The sequence below is a fragment of the Cylas formicarius genome, unplaced genomic scaffold, assembly GCF_029955315.1.
Source record: "Cylas formicarius isolate icCylForm1 unplaced genomic scaffold, icCylForm1.1 PGA_scaffold_6__28_contigs__length_40554024, whole genome shotgun sequence".
NCBI classification, from domain to species: domain Eukaryota; kingdom Metazoa; phylum Arthropoda; class Insecta; order Coleoptera; family Brentidae; genus Cylas; species Cylas formicarius.
Genome location: NW_026844347.1, coordinates 10663075 through 10681563, shown reverse-complemented (window position 1 = coordinate 10681563; position 18489 = coordinate 10663075). Strand labels below are relative to the sequence as shown.

Here is an 18489-nt window from a genome sequence, read left to right as displayed (position 1 = left end):
TAAAAATTGAATTTGATCTATATCTACAAAAATGAAATTTGATGCACGTAATATAAAATTTGATGGCAATCTTGTAAACTTCGTCCCCTTTTGCATTAGTTATTTCAGTAACTATTTTCTGATCGTATAAATTACGTACTTGTGCAATGATCACCAGTGCGCGTTAAAACGTCAGCGTCTCAAAAATGTTCTTCGACGTAAAAAATTCTGTACACAAATCATCACGTCATATTCTCTACAGATGAATCATATATTCTATAAACTTCATACCATACTATACCGTTCTATCTCTATACATCTGCCCTTTTTCTTTTGCTGAGAAGTAGCATCTTCTCTTAAAATTGTAGGAATTTTCAATTTTTCAACATCTATTGCTCCTGGAATTCAACGCAGCAAAACAGAAAGCTTATACCCTCAACTCAACCCGTTTCTTTTTCTTAAACTTATGTTCAACAGTACAACAAAGAATAAATACTTCCTGCCTCGATTAATAACTTATGTTAGTGAACGCTCTGATGTCATGTTCAAGTTGATAATTATTAGGTTTTCTAAATATAAAATTTTATAGGAACAACAGGAAAACAATCCAAATGTTCTAAAAACATGTTCAATTGATAAGGTCACTTTGGGGAGCAAAACAAATTAAAGTAAAATCACTTTTTTCACTTTATTTTTTCAAGAAATTTGGTATCACCTTTGGCAGCAATTTATTCTTATAGTCTCCTTCCATTGTGACTGACAGAAAGTTAGAAGTTTTAAATTCAAACATGAAGGTTTTACACCACGTATTGTTAAGGCAGTGACATCAGCAACGATACCCTAATTTAGCGGTATAGTTTTCGAGATCGAGAGAGATAGTGGTGGCCGGAATGTCAAATTACACTGTTATATCGGAGACAGCATTGAAATTATTTCAGGAAGTCGAGACGCTATTTTTAAAACATACGAATCGAAACTTCAAAGTGGCCATAAGTGGCTTCATTTAATAGCCCATAAATAAATTTAGCGAAGATTATTAATAAAATCGCGTGGCGGAAGCGTTAAGTTTGTTTGCGTATTTTCGGATACCAGGCAATAAATCAGAACACTTTCAACAATGAGAGAAGGTCAAAATCTGCCGACATTGTTTGCTATTTTCCTGGTATTTTAATGGCGTTCCGTCGACTCGCGAAACTGCCTGCCATTTTGGGCAAGTCGATGGCAAAAACGTATTATTATGCATAAAGCGGTGTTTTATGCCATTAACGATCGAGCAGTGGGTTTGAATAGTGGGGGGATATTTGGTATGCTGCAAAGATTTCGATGTCCGTTCGCGGGATGGATTTGCCCGAACCGCCAAGACGTGTGATACAGCAAATGTTTGAAAGGCCAGTTACCAACTTATACATGAGTTTCAACGTATTTTGTAAAGTTTGTTGTTAATATTTTATTTCACATTCAAGGTACCTGCTCTCGTTCCCCAGTTTTAAATCATTCGCCGGCAGTTTCACACTTTATTATCTAGTAAAGACGAATGTTTTTGTGTGAAAGTGACTGAGTGAGACAGATGTTTTGAATCAGGAAAATCCTATCGAAATTTTGAAATGGTATTTCATAGACGGTATTTTAACTTAAAAAAAAAACCATTAGCATTTTTTTCCGGTTAACAGGTTCTGCTATTGTAAGTTTTGCAGATAAATTTGGATTGCCAAAAGGTGTAGGTACCAAGGATATTATATTTTAACATTAGTAACAAAGGATAACTTAAATAATTTTTTTGAATTAATCAATGCATTATTTTTATTTGTGTGTGTTTAATTATTGTAAGCAAGAATAGCATTAATAAAAACTTTTATTGCCATGCATCTTCGAATATTTTTAATTGGAATTATAATATTATGGAGTTGGAGGCATTAATTAAGTGGCAGGCTAGAATGATAAGGTATTTATTTTCCATTAATAAACTATCAATCAATCATTGGCTTGGCATTGGCGGGTAAATGTAAGAGGAAATTGGAGACATAAGTATAGATCTGATTAAGGATTATGACGTACAATAAATAAAAGGAAAACTTTTTGGTTTGTTTTGGTGCTATGGCATTCAAAAATTCATCAGGTAATGCAGCAGTATCAACTGTTACAGTTAGTAGTTCCCTAACAAATGTTTCGTGCGTTATTAATGGTACCCCGTAATTTCAGAAGTATCAACCAATATCGTAGATCTGTAAAAGATGTTAAAACGCTACCCGTTCACGTACGGTGTGCCTGAACAGTCGTTTTTCGTCAGTATTAATCGTTAGTCCACATATAGTGAACAATGTTTTTTAGTGAAACTATTCATAAAAAAGGTAACTGGCAGCGCTTATCTTTTATTATTGAAATTTTCACCAATAAAACCAATCAAGCGTTTTTGGATTAAAGAGTGATTATTTGGCATTATGACATTCGTGTGAGAGTTCGAAATAGTACTCAAGATGACTTTAAGAACTGTCTCAGAATGGATCACTTACTAACGAACAAATAAGAGAAATGTACGAAGACACCTCAAAAAATAGTGGTCAGTTCTCAATTTTCAACTTTCAACGAAATGAATTAATTATTGAATTAGCGTTTGTTTTTGGCACAAATTCTTTCCCTTTTGCAGATTTTACAGCATCAGTTTTTGTAATATGCATTGTGACAATTGCTAATTGCTAATATATCATCTATACAAAATAAGAAGCGTTAATAAATATTTTGAAGAATCACATTAATTGTTTTCGAGAGACCGAATACCCAAGAGAAATTGAAGAATATATATAGCATATGATCAAATATCTTAACAAAAATCTACGAATTCTTTGGTTTGGATAATATTCATTCAAGATTATATATTATAGAAGATAATCATTACTCTGGTCCAGTAGCCGCAATCGTGATCCAAAATATTTTTTAAGTGTACATGAATAATCATGTACACTAATTCTACAAAAATATTTACTTTGATTGAAGATTTTGAAATTAGTTCTTCAAGTAAAAACTAGAGAAATAAATTCATGACTCAAGTGTTTCGTGCTCTTACATCTCTCATAACATCTAAAATCTGCTTCCAAAAATCTCAATCTGAAATCAATATAATCTTGCTTTTTTTTTAAGGGGGAGAGGAGAAACAGAAGACATAATTAGAACAACAAAACTGATCTACTAAATACATAAAACTCGAATCCGTAGCAAATTCCACCTGTTGACTAGTTAATCACTAGAATTCCGAGACTGATGGTAAACTACGATAAAAAAAAGCGGTACAAATATTCACTGTATCACTGCAATAGGAGCATATATGAAGCATATGTTGCAATAATTATAATGGCGAGTTTAATACAAAATAAATGCAAACCTACCTTGTAGCCTAGGTCGCTTCAATTACTTCAAATGGTTCACTAATTTCACTCCTCAATAACTTCTGTAAAACTCACTGAAGTTACATTGAAAAGTTTCCTACTAGTCTGGAATTAACGGGGACCAGGGCTGAGCTGACCGCATGGTGCGTATATATTTTGTGTTTTTTCCACGCTTAGAGTGCTACACTACTTCCTTAAACTTGCGCTTTTTGCAGACAACTCGAGCTTCAGACCATTTAATGTTGTGACTTTTGGATTCCACCCCTCATTGTGTGCTTCCTATTTTTTCAATTCAAACGTTTAAAGATCTTTTTGTTTCTGCGATATATTCATAGTGTATTTACTCTTTTCTGGCTTTGTTCTTGCAAGTATACTCCGTAATGTCGTGGCGGACGGGAATACAGTCTTAACTTTGTACTCGAGCGAGACCATAGTTTTAAAAGTTGGCGTTGTGTAAACAAAAAATAAAGATAATGGAAGATCGAGAATCTCTTAGTATTTCTACTGAATCGTATACCATATGAACCTTCAAGCAAACGTACGAACCGATAAACAGAAAATGTAATTCTTAAACTAGATTAATCACACTGAATGTCTATAATTAAAGACAAGGTAATATAACAAAAAATCATTTTTTATCTCTGTTCGTTTATATGCATATCCGACTCAATATTTTAGATAATTTCGCCTTTCTCATGGGAATATTTACATAATTGAAGCAAATGGCCAGTGTAATAATCTTTTGGGAGCTTGAAACTGCTTGAGAGTTCGTACGGCACAATAGGGTAAAGTTGAAGGCACCCGCAAAGAGAAAACTAATATACGATCCTTCTCGGCGTTATTTACATATCACATCCGAAACATTTTCACCGCACGTGCACGCGCTTGTACAATACCCTACAAAGAAAGCGAAAGTGTTCGATGGCACGACGGAAAAATTTCAAAAGGCAACTGATTATAGCAGCCAGCAGTTCTGTGAACCGCCAGCAGGCCAACAGCAGCAGCAGCAGCAGCGGTTTAAAAGCATCAATAAATAACGATCTTAAATAGGGTTATACGCGTGTGGCTGATGTTTGAAACGGATCCACATAAAACACAAAGCGTAGCCAAAACGTACACACAGACATTGACTTTACGACCGTGTTTATTGATTCGGCGTTCACATATTTCCGTAAGTAAGTAGAAGATAGAATGAACTGCGGTCATGAAAGAATGCGTGTATATGTTTAGAGACGAACGTGAACCTGAACTCGTATGATGCGCATCACCAGTCACTCGTATGTACGGCCCCCACATGTCTATTTTTGTTTTCTCGGTTAATTATAAATTTCGCGGGAGTTTGTCTTAGATTGCCGCCACCGCGACTTTTTCATTTAATAGGAAATACATTTAGAAGAAATTTTACGTTTTTAATGTTCGTTCAACGTGCATAGATAAATTTATCTCTTCAAATAGAACTACAATATATTTAATAATGAACACTCATTCTGAAAATCTCCAGTGTTATTGTGGGTGAAGCTGAGCTAGATGACTGACAAGCAATAAATTCAATTATTCGACACGATTCATTTCCATTTCGACTCGTCGACGTGATAAAAATTGAAACAAAGCAAATTAAACATAGGACAAAACAAAAATTATGGTAATAAACTATTATCAAAGAACTCATTCAAGCTATAAAATGCATGGCGCACAAAACTATATTTTAGCAAACATTTAATTATTTGCACAGTGCAACCTTGTCATTGAAGTGGGCAAATTAAGTTTTATAGCCATGCCAGATGGGCTATTAGCCACAATGGACAATTTATGACTACGAATTTTCTTATCAAAATGATTTCTTAATTGTTTACATAGGTTGCTATTTTGAAGTGACTCATTAGGATTAGTTTTAACATTCAACAGAGAGTTAAAAATAAAAGGATTTGGCGAGTTATACTTCTCAATCTCATATCACTCAAATAGATAGGTAACTGCCAGCAAAATTTGGCTATATATTTTGTATATTGCATTATTAAATGCAATATACAAAAGAGGAACCACATTTAGAACCACCATTGATTCTGACATATAACTATTATTTGCATCGTGATTTTAATCCATTACCACAAACACCATGTACAAATAATTTCTTAAGTACCGTGTTAACTTTTAGAACGCTATTTTCATCTAAATATGTCTCTAGAGAGAAAGTATTGAAAAAAAATAGTTGCTCTTAAAACTTTTTTTCTCAATGATTGTGGAAAGTGCTAACAGCAAAGCCTCTGTAGTAAAAATTAACCTACTGTCGCTCTTTTTGTGCAGTGGAAATTCTATTGCATTTTCTAAGGCAGATGGAAATCCACCAACAGAAAAAAAATTCATGATAAATTCAAGTGTATGCTTTAAAGTTTTACATGAACCACCATCATAACCAGAGCTATGAGATTATGTCGCTCATATTAGAGGTAGATGTAGTGTGCATATCTAAGGTAGAAGAAAAATGACAGTTTCCTCACCACCTCACTTCCTAAAACATTTAGGAAGTATAGTGCCTTTATTAAGTGTAGGTACGAAAACTATTCATCCTCTGCACCAAACTTAGTGTTTCTCCACAATTCAAGGTACCTAAAGTGACTTTGATAAATAACTTCAATGGAGTTCGACTGAGAAAGAAGCTCTTTCTCGTAACCATCCCTTATGTGTCTGTGTTATAAATTGAATGCGGAAACAGTAAAACAGCCATATAGAAACAGCGACTCAACGCAAATTGTATATTGAGAAAAAATTTTAGTGTTGAACTTTCTTTTCGAATGAATATAGATATTTATTACAAGGGGTACCAATTAATGTTTTTTTTTAAAAATGATACAATTGTTTTTATTTGCCATTTACTTTTGACTGAGGGTGAATTTGTTACATTTAATCTTGGAATGAAAAGTGGCACAGTTGTTTATTGCCAATAAACTTTTGATTGAAGTTGAAACTGTGTCGAGGATTTTCCCATAAAATTCGGCCATGTTATTAAAAAATACATCCCCTCACCGATGGCGTTAAATGGGTGCATATAATGTAAATGTGGAATGTACATCCTTCAATTTTTTGAATCGTGATACCATCGGAATGGTGACTCCTAGAGAAAAAGTATAAGAACGATTTTTGTAGACAATTGATGATCTACAATTTATGTCCAATATAATTGATATAACTTACTGTTTTCTAGAAAAATCCAACACACACACACACATCGATGGGGACTTACACACTTTATTTCTGTGTGTGAAGTACTGTCGCAACGTTTGTCATTTGAAAAGTGATTGAAGTGACAAAACCGTGATGTAAGCTAAGGTTAATGAAAACGCTTTTAACGCTCAATATGGTGCATTTTTTGCAATTAAAATTCATAAAATCTCCGCCGTTTGTCTTATTGTGCTTCTCAAGCTTTGTATACGCATTCCCCAGTCGCGACGCGAAGTGCTTTTTAGATAAAACCGTTTCACTTTTCATAATTTATTTAACAGGTCTGGAATATAATATGGCGTTCATCATCTCTCCGCATGCTTGTATAAGGCGATCGGCCTTGGCTCGCAATACAACTCGCTCGGACGGTTCCTTATTGATCGGTCCAACAATTAATGGACAATTAAGGCGCTTTGTTTTGCATAATGATTTGTTTACACGCCGGTTGACGACAAGTTCTCCGATGCCGGCATAGAGAAACTTCGACGGATGATCAGGCGCCGAACTTGGCGTGTTCCTTTTCTCTTGTTTTGTTGTTGTTATTTTGACTGCTACGTCTAGAATTTGCCTTGATTGTTGCCGGTTGAGTTTCGTATTCGTTAGCGATATACGGGGAGTTTATTTATGACCGCGAATTTCTTTTATTTCTGCAGTTTTATCGAAAAATTTTAAAAACGTAAGTTAGAGTACAGTATTGTACAGTGTATCCCATTTGTGATAGTTTTACACTTATTAATAGTAATAATATAATGGACCATAGCTACTTTTTCGTGAAATGAAAGGTGGCACAAATAGAAATATCGTAATGGTGATTTTTAAAGTCTTAAATTTTTAGGCTACCGAAAAGGTGAAAACTGCTATCGATAAGGTTTTTTTTACGTACGATCCAGTGGCGTAAGCAGTTCTCTTCCGAAACTCACAAACTAAAACCTAACTTGTGTCCTTTTTAATGGAAAATGTTTTTAATAATTCTATGCTTTTTATGAACTTTTCACTTTTGAGTTGTTGTTTCTTATGAATACGACATGGGGAAAGGTGTTATTTTAATTTCAGTGTCCTCTTCCTTCTCATTTCCTTCCTTGACTCATTTTAACTGAGCATATTACAATTATGAGAAATTAAATAGAATAGAGTCGTTTTATCAATGCGCAAACACAAGTTTATTTTGGCGGATAACACAAGAAAAATAGCTATATTTTCCATAACCTACTCATAAAGTAAATAAATTTAAAAATATTTCTTTTATATTTGTACTAGCCCATGTTATATATTTTTCAATATGCTAATAACATTATATTATTGTTATTATTTAAAAAAATACAAATTTGTATATCAAAATTTCTTCCCCACTGGATTCTATGTAAAAAAAACACTTAATAGAAGAGTTTTCATCTTTTCGATAAACTAACGCGTAACTACAATGGGTGTCTAAAAATGCAACATTGTCAAAATCACCCTGTATATAAAAATTATTATATTATTTTATATATATTATATTATTTTTATATTATATATTATTTCATTTCGTTTCTTGTTTCTTGGGTTCCTCGTTTTTTCCTCTGTGTTTTTCCATATTCGAATATTCCTTTTATTTATTAATATTTAAGGCGGCCACGAAATAATGTACCGGGTGTCATATTTAAAAATTCAAAATTTAATTAAATTAAATTTACAACTAAAGAGGTGAAAATCTTAGAGAGTAGATTTAGGTGATCTTGGTAGTCACATGTCACAATCTTCTTGACAGCTTCTTGGACTTTTGTATAACCTCATATAAAAAACATATCCAACTTTGTCAAAGTCAATGCTAACTTTAGAATTCCATTGACTTTTGAAAATAGGTATAGAATGCAATCATATCATAAAGTGATTTGCTGATAAATTTTTAACACCATATAAGCTCTAAATCAATTATCCAACTATTGCAATTAAGTATAAAGAAACCTAAATATTAAATAATATAAGAAGCGAGGAGCTGTGAGCGACTTACGATATATGCTGTTTAATGGTAGCTATTTTCATCGCATGCACCACTTGCATACAAATAACTTTTGTATTTCAATTTTTTCGTTAAAATTTTACCCAAGATCTACTGAACCATGCGGAATGTCGTACCCCTTGTCTGAAAGACACGTAGCTGGATCTCATTGAAAAATAGTTCTTAATTCTGAGCTTCTAGTGTTATGCTTAAGTTTCGGAGGAGAGGAGAGGATATTTTTTTAATAACCACACAATTTAGCTTTCTTCCAAAAGTGCTCGCAATATTTCCTATTAAAATTATGCGCACAACACAATATTCGAAATCGTGTTTTAGCAGTTGTTCCAATTGAATTTTAATTTTAATTCCAAATGCTGCAAATATTTTTTGGACTATTATTAAAACATGTTAAACCAAGATTGATATGATAATTTTTATCATTTTTGTGTTTAGATCGTTAATATACTATATCTTTCTGATACATGTAGCTAACCGACCAATTTCGTTGCTTTGTGGCTTTGCGCATTGCCGGTTAACGAATTAATATTCATTCCAGCTAGCTAGACTCGGAACACCCACGTTTCGCCCAATTAATTATAATAACAATCTGATTTCGCCGTGGAGAATTAATCAAAATGACCAATTTGCTCTGGCTCTAGTTAAGTAGTACTTCTTTTTGCGCAACAAGTTATGATAATTTTTCGTTTGGCATTGAATCTCCCACGTCGCGTTGCCATTTATGTTTGGGATATAAGTTGCCAAGAAACCGCTTTTTATACATTTGCGACAAATTTTTATGAGCATTAATTTACATTTTTTGAAAGAAATGTAATTGCGTTAGGTTTAAGGATTTTATAAGAATTCTCCAAAATGGTATATACATGCTCTACTAATTTATATGTATAATGGCGGAAAAAGTATGAAAACTTTTTAATATCAAGAGCATCTGTGTCAAACAATGTATGGCATAATTACAATGTTTTTTTTAGATGGTATTTTATCATTTTTCAAAGAATTATTTTCTTCATATTTTTAAATTAAACGTTTGTTATTTTTAATGTTTTGTAACATTACTTAGAGCATCTAAAATGCCTTGATTCTTCTAGGCATAGCATCTCACCAATTTTTGCAGAGTTTCTATGACCACTCCGATTTAATGATATTAAACTCTATAAAATCGTTAATTTGCGCAAATCAAAGACTGGGATTATTCACAATAACAAAGCCCATCCCCATTATACAAGGAGAAACAATATCTATATAGATATTGCTATAACAAACAAGGCTCTCTATACTCCCATACGATAAAAAGGCAAGTATCTTGAAACTTATTGAAATGAGAATTCATAGCTTATTACAACCAGTACCATTAATAAACATCTGTGTGCCTCCGATATCAATATTTAAAGTGTTGTCTAGAAGTTGTTTGTTTTTTTAGGTTATTTAAAAGTTACTCTAAGAAAGAAAAAACAGTGTAAGTATACTGTATAGTCAAAATCAAAAAAACAATTCTATTGGGTTTTAAAATTGGAATGGAATACGCGGATTCTAGACATCCCAAGGGTTTAGATCTGGGAATTTGGGAAACCATTCTTTCGCTAGCTTGGATGCGTGTTTCGGATCTACGGCCTGTTGAAATCGTCATCTCAATCTTCTCCCATTGCTTTCATCACTCTAAAAGGACGATATTGCATTTTTCTCTTGGCCATTCTATTCTTCGTTAACAGAAGCGATTTTTTTTACCGTTCTACTGGTTACTTCTATGCCAAACTATTCTAACTTAAAATGGTTTTGTCAACCCTGGAAATAGTTTTGAGGGGTCTTCTCGACTTGGACACATTTCTTACATCTCCAGTATATTTTTGTAATATTTTCGTTAGTGCACTACAATTTTTTGTCTGAAATCAGATGAGAAGTAACGACGACTGGGCGTGATAAAGAACTATTTTAAATATTATAAAATTGTAGAATCAAAACTGAGTGCTTTAAGAACACAACTTATAAAAATTTTCCATACTTTTTTCCACCTCTGCGTAAGTGCATAAAATCCAGATAATCATAATCTACAGATACTATTATATTGTGTAATATACGTAGTACAAAATTACAACAACTATAATAAAAAAAATAATTACAAAAACATAAAGTCTTTCTTTACTCAGAAGATATGGAAATTTTGTTTAGAATTAATAGCATTTTTATTTATAACTATTAACCCAAACTAATTGCTCACTGTGACTACCGTGTGTCTTTTGGTGCCAAAGAAATCATATACATAAAATTTAAATAATGAAATGAGACACAACCAGTACCAGAATGTAACAAAATAATATGGATTTCTTCTTCATACCAAGTTTATTTTTCAAGACTTCTGGTAAAAAACAATTAAATGTTACGAAACACGAAGTAAAAATAAAAATAACTTAATTATTTATATTATATTATAAAATACTCCAATGTTAAGCTTCATTGCATTTTACTTAGAATGGTGACATCAGAATAACCCAAAAAAGGAAGAAACATTTTGTGTCATATTTTCAAAATTTCAACTTCTTGTCTTCATTGGTTCAAAAATGCACACAACAATATCGACCAACATTTTCGTTGCATAATTTTCCGCACTTAATATCGAAAATAAGTCAAATAAACTCGAGAAGAAATTGGTACGCACCTTGGCATTTGACTTGCAGAATTGAACGTATTTGATTAATTATTGCTTCCTAATTTCTCGATTGGCCGTCATTAATTTATTATTTACTATGCGGAAGTTATATATATATTTGTTATTTTTGGTCGTTATAAAAGTTTTACACGACCCGCGGTAATATTCTCTCTGTGCACAATGCTCGATTAACCTATTGCTGACCTTCGTTACGGGACAAAGGCAGTCAGTCGGTGCATTGTTGAAGCTCTATTATATTCATTTAAGCAAATTATTTGCAATACACGCACCTTTATGTGTGTATTTGTTACTGGTTAATCGACGCGTGATTGCGAATTCGAATGTTTTTTTCTCGTAAGTCTCTTTGTTTTTTTTTTTATACTTTATTTTCTCTGTATTGCAAGCGGTAATTACACTTTTTTTGCCCATTTATAACTTGGTTATTCCACAAAACGATTTGAAGTTCCCAATGTGTGGTGGATATGTGGTTTATAACAATAACAAATAAAACATGAACATTTCGCTTACCTCATTGATGTCAAGATAAATTCGTGCAATTTCAGTAAATATTACCGACTTTATATTATATTTTTATTTAAAAAAAAACATTGATATCGGCGCTTTTGATTATTGATTGCCTAGACAATAATTTTGGTTTTGTGATTTTTTAAGTGGGAAATATATAGTTCAGACCATGTAAACCTTTAATTGTCCTGTGACGTCATTTTCTAGTGACGTTGTCTATCCAGGACAAAACTTGCTGCGAAACTGTTAAATGCTTTCTGTTTCCTCAATAATAACATCTGTTAGAGAGGCATATAATGAAGATAAAGGGGACTTTGATAAGATAAAAGAATCTTTTAATTTCAGTTTTGTAAAAGTGATGATAATATTTTATGTGATTTGTAGTTCCCTGCTGCAATATAATAAAAATATGCATAAATACTGGTTTTCCGATATGTATAACTTCAAATAAACACAGTTTTTTAAATACCAAACCTACTTCATTACCCTTTCTGGATGCGGGATGCAATAATTGTGGTCCAATAAGACCAAGTGTCTAACAACATAATAAAAGAATGAAAATAAAATATGATTGTTTATGTCAGAAACAAATACTTCGGAAAATAATTAGCTTAGTATAGAATAAATATAATTCCTGTCATAGTCTTGACAGCAGAAACATCAATGTATTATAATTTTCAGTGGTCAGAATTATACATAAAATAAAAATTGTGTTTTGATGAAAAAATTCGATAAGAAATAAATCATAATAATTGTTTTAATTCTAAAAAAATTCTTCAAAGGCTGTTATTTAAAAAAACTTCAAATTAAAAGAGAATGTTTTACCCATTGGTTCCTAATGAGCGAATAGTTTTAGGCTTTGCGCAGTCATGAATTATTTAACCCAAAATGATGAAAAAAGTAAAGTCCTTTCTACGACTCACAGAGTTTTTTTTTTCAATATTATGTATCATAATATAATGTTTTTTTTTTTTCAGGTAAGCGTCCCAAGTTTTCCATTCAAAGGATTTGCGTAAGTGTTTTTAGTTTTTAGTGTAATTTAACTTACTTAATAGAAATTCTATTGTAGTGTATACCTTCCTTTTTACATTCGTCTGTTAACTCGTAACGTAATTTTCATTTTCACATCTGTTCCTAATTCACCCCTTGTTTTCTTTTTAACGTCAATTCTTAAGTATCTGTCCCGCATAATTTTTGTTCTTTCACGCTACTATATCCACAAGTGGATACCATCCTGACAGATATGGCGGAGAGTAAGCCGTTGGCAAGTTGTACTTATCTAGCTGAGGGATAAAGTTCGCCAGATTGCTCTCATTTAGAGGATAGCTGTCCATTTGGGTCCGTTTTGTACTATCAGAAGAGCGAAAGCAACGAAAATCAGTTTTCAACTGATTCCAACCATAAATATATTGATATAAATGAAGAAAATTCCAACTCATGTAATACAAAATCTACACGGTATCGTAACAAATGAAGAAAGCAAGAAAAATTCCACGTATATATTATATTCCAGTTGTGAGTTATAAAGTAAAAACAGATACATAATTTGATTAGTTAATTTTAAATTGATATTTTTTTAAACTCTGTTACTCTTTCATGAGCGAGAATTGCTGATTCTATTTAAACAAAATTGGGTTAGTTTCTATAGTAGAATCCGTAAATGATAGAATATACGGTGTGTGCTATTAAAAAAACTCAGTATACCGTGGTCCTGCAACCCCCTTACAAAATCTCATTTTTAAACACAAAAAGTTCGGCTTTCTGGTCAATTAAAGCACGGAACTATTAAGATTTCTTCAATAGTCCAAATTGCTTAAAAATCTAGGAAATTCGTTTTTATTTCGATAATGGTAAGAATAATAATAATAAGAACACTTCATTTCTTGCGTAGAATCTAAAAAACGAAATGATATACTAAAAGTAAACAAGTGGTTGACATGTCTATATCGGAGCGACAACACTGAAAATATTTTTGAGCAATGGAGCACCTACTTTGTACATCACCCTATATAATTTAAAGTAAATCCGTTGATCCGATTGCCAGATAGTTCTAATAGGCTTCACCAGGTATACCATTTATACTAGTCAGTATATACAACCCACTTTGTTCTTGGTTAGTTCTGCAGTAAGTAAAACGAACATTCTGCGATGTTTCTACAATATGTCCAAATTTGACAAAACTTTTTTTTTATTATGATACAATTAATTATGGAAAATTTATATTTTGATTATTCTAAAATTTTGGCTTTGTCAACAAAAAATATACAGCAGGGATATACAGGGTAGTTCAAAATAGTTTGCCGATCCTTAAGGGTTCCAATTTTTAATTTTTTCTGAAAATTCGAAAAAACGCATGCACTATACTACTGAATTTTTGAAATTGTGTTGAAGTGTTTAACAAAAGTGAAATTTGGCACTTTAGACATAACCAGTCACTTCTTAAAGGAGAATGTTGTATAATTTTTGAACCAATATAAAATCCACGCTCATTTTAGGGTATGTGGCTATGTCGTCTTAAAAGTCAAGTGACCAATTCAAGCTTTCTATTGCTGCGTTATCTTCTAGTCCCAACTCATGCATGCGTCCTTTGCTTACGCTTCTTTGGCGAGGAATTTGGTTTGACATGAGCGAAGCGCAGCGATACGAGTGCTTAATTGCTAATGGAGATCTTGCTTCACATGCAATCGATGTTATATATTTGTTATCCTTGCGTGCTCGTAAAACGGGCCTAGTAATTGAAACCGCGCTCCCTTCGTTTCATTTAGCTAGATTTGGATGCGGGCATGGCAATTGGAACGTTTCTATGGGCCTAAACGACACCAATTAAACGTTAATAGATGATTTACGAGCGCGGTTGATAATTAAGTGTAACGTGGCATACGGTTTCGTACAAACAATCGAGCCGGGACATACATATCAAATGTAACGAAACGCTTCTTCGGAATAATAAGCGATTTTGCAATTCAGAAATTAAATCGCGGTAAATCTTGACGGGCTTTGCAAAATAAAGGTGAAAGTTTAGCTTTACGGAATACTAAGCGGTGATCACGTTTGTCCCATTAGGTTTAGTGTTAGGTTGATTTAAATCGATTGCCCTGGAGCAGTTAACGTACGTGAAGCAATACAATGGTCCATTGCACGAGTTAGTTTGGTTGATTGAGATGATTGTGTATCAGTCGTGGAACTCTGACCGACATGTCTGTTTCGTAACGTTTGCCTTTCCATATGATGTTAAGTTGACGAGAAGTAATTGGGCAGCTTGAATTAGAGGATATATATACCAGCTGTCTCAGTAAGGGAATTGACCTAGTAAAATGTGCTAAACTGTTTAAAAAATGAATAAAGCATCTTTTGACAGAAGTGATTCGTTTTTAATCGTCACCCCTGACATGAAAATACATTTTTTTATCTGACCACGCGCTGCATCTTTGTTGTCGTTATTTGGTGCTTATCAAAATTTCTTGATTGCCTACCGTTTTAATTAGTTCAAATTGATTAAATGTTTATTCCATACAAAATGTCTTATATAAAATCCAGTGTCTAGAAAAAATTCATCCGTTTGAAACAAAAAAAAAGAATTATTTCAATACACATTTTGTTAGTTCCCTTAACTAAATCTAATGCAAAATAATTGAAAATACTAAATCCTAAAAAGGGCTTCGTGTATAAAAACAGAAATTTCAGCCACGGTGTAATTTGATACCCTTCGAGGGTACCGCAAAAAACTAATAACGATAATTAAAATATTTGATTTAAATATCTGCGGCATGCTAAGTATTGAATTAGTGTTTTATTTGCAAAATTTTGTGAAGTGAAAATATTTCCCAAAATTCTACATTTTTAGGATATAGATATTGAGATACAGTTTTCTCTGGGTTGTTGGTCCCTTATTTCACTGCGTAATGACATTAAATAGCCATATCTATGCATTTATTCTTTTTCAGAAAATGATTTTTTTCGTTTGTCTGAAAATGCCATCTAGTTGTAAGGTCAGCAATTGCAATCGCGTCATCCATATCACAACCGATAGCCTAGGAAAAGTCCTTTTTATTCACTCCACGTTTATTAAAATGCGTTAGTGCTTTTGGGAGAATTTGTCTTAGTTTTCAACTATAACATTAGAATTTTTTGTAGAATCCGAATTTTCTAATTCAAGAAAAGAATTAGGCCCCCTAGTTGTTATTTGAGAAACTCGAAAATGATTTTCTGCATTTGGCTTTGGGCGATTTAATTTTTTTTTCCATTTCTTGGTCCGTTCGTTCCTTTAATACTGTACCCCGATGCCCTTATCTACTGGTACACCCGGTACATTTTTTTTAGTGTTGATGAGAAAAATGGAAAAATATATGGCGAAACATTGTACAGAGTGAGTGAGCCAAACGGGACATTTTTAAAAAGAATCTCTCCTTTCTAAAACAGATAAACGAAGTCTGATGTCGGTATCTGTGGTCGTTTAGTTTTAATGAAAATTGTAATGTTAACATCCGCATGTGGATATTTATTACCGTTGCTGTAATTTTTTTGCTGCAATGTTATGTTTCTATGAGAACATTTTGTATATCGGACAACCTGTATGTATACTTTGGAATGTTAATGTTAATATTTTTTTCAGAATTTTAGCACTGCGAACAAGATAGCTTTGGCCGTAATACAGAAAATAAATGCGCGCTGGCTCAGTTTTTGTTTGGCCTTTCAAATAAATTGAATATGTTTTATGAAAGCCTAGAAGAAAGCAGATACGGCAAGTAATTTGTACTATTACCAACATTCTGAAACACATTTTTGGAAGATGTCGACAGTTTGAAAAGAAAAAAACGAAACTATACATCAGATAAGGTCAGGAAGTTTCAAGAAATTGAGAATAGGAGCAATTGAAGAACTTTAAAAAAATATAAATACAAACCACATAGTACAAAAAAATTACCTTTAACGCCTCATACGTTTTTGCCTGTAGTTGCTACAAAAATAATAACCAGTATGATATTTCCTATTTTTGGAAATTTATTAAATTAAACCTGTCGCTTTTATATCCATACAATTATAGGAAAACCTGAACTCCTACTTTATTTTTTTGTTTAGAATTCATATATATTTAGTTAAATTGGGGTGCCAATTAAATGAACGAACATTTCTTTACTTTCAGATGGAAGCGGCAACGCTGTATGCTTGAAAATATTTTTTCAACTCCCTACTCTTGTATTGGTTTTTATAAGAATTGTAATGAAACGTATCAGTGTCCCATGTTGTATTTTCTTGTGTCTATGTTTATTAGGCAATGAATTAAAAATGGCGAGGCTTGTAGGTAATAGATAATTTCAGAGATAAGACTTGTTGTATTGTATTGGCCATAGGCCATCGTTATGACCAAATGACCACAAGCTTGGATAGTTTACTTTATATCTTCTGGAGGAAAGGTGTTTTTTTGCAAATGCAGTATTTTATTCCTCTTTCACCATAGAGTAATTTGGAGACTCTTATTTACACCAAAACTAGGTGAGCTATTTGTAAAAGCAGAAACTGTCCACTTATATTTTTGTTTGCGCATCAATGGATTGTCATGCACGGAACGCGGCGTTCCTGACTCACGAATGTGTTCATTTAAATATTTCGTCGAACGTTTACCTCACTTATTTTGTTTACTTTTACATCTGGAAACCATCTGCTAAAACAATAAGGTCGACTTGTCTCGCCAAGGCAAATTATTTATAGGTTTATTGATATTTGCGAAAAACGCTTTTAATACATTATTTACCTTTGCCGTTCGATTTGGAAATTTTGTTGAATATAAAGCCGTGCGCGGTAATGGCTGTAACAAAAAATTCGGTTTAAATTACGAGTGCTATTAATATACGGGGCGTCATATATACGATTTTCACTATTTAGATGAAAGCGGGATTTTCTCGATGTGGTGATAAACGTCTTAAGATTTTCCATTTTTTCTTGTTTATGTTTAGTTTTGTTTTAATAATAAATAAACTGTTTATCTAAAATTTCTTTAGTTGGTCTAAGAATTTTGTTAACTTGGCAATAGAAAAATAAGTTTTTCCGTAATTCAAGGAACTCAAAAATGCTAAACCCATGTAAGTACTGAATTTTAATAACGGTGATAAGTGTCCTGAGGCGCCTTGAAAGACGATTTACCTCATTATAACAACCACTATTTACTTCCTTAAAGACGCCTAAAGCACCATATGATTTGGTGCTCAGTATAAGGCCGTTTGGATATATCTTACCAATTTGGGACACTTTCCATTGTTTTTGCCCCCCTGTTCCGACAGATATTTTCAAATAAATGAAGTTTTGTTATGGCGGCTTTGGTTACTTTCATGTTAAGTGTGAATAGACTAGTGAATTAACCGCTCAATTGACTAGTCAAATTCGATCACAATGTTTTAAATAACATCTTGCAATTATATTATCTATCATTATTTAATAATAATTTGTATTTTACAATAAATTATTATGCGTTTGTGATGTTCAATTTACCTCTTTAAGGAAACCCCAATACGATACTTAGCGATTCGGGGAATCCCAATAAAAATATCGTCCCCATTTAGTCTCAAACGACGCTAGGGCTGTGTAAATCGCTATATAAATAAATATAAATAAATAAATATAAATTTAATTGTATCTTTAAAACTGTTTCAGTGAATTGCCACAAAAAAATTGACCAGTCAATTCGTGTGAAATCAAATCAAAATCTTCATTTTTTCAGAAACGCAGCTGCTGTTTTTTTATAATTTGGG

General features: G+C 32.6%; 1 protein-coding gene across 8 annotated transcripts in view; it reads left to right on the top strand.

Moving 5' to 3' along the window:
• LOC132703243 (death-associated protein kinase related-like) overlaps positions 1-18489 on the top strand; it is a 188520-nt gene that overhangs the window by 105424 nt on the left and 64607 nt on the right. The window contains exons 1-2 of one of the 8 annotated variants that reach the window (XM_060672391.1): positions 11532-11572; positions 12721-12755. The exons of 6 other annotated variants lie outside the window; for them this stretch is intronic. The gene's annotated coding sequence lies outside the window, so the exon portion shown is untranslated. Of the gene's footprint in view, positions 1-11531; positions 11573-12720; positions 12756-18489 lie in introns of those variants that run through there. One more of the 8 variants, XM_060672389.1, reaches the window with a different exon arrangement.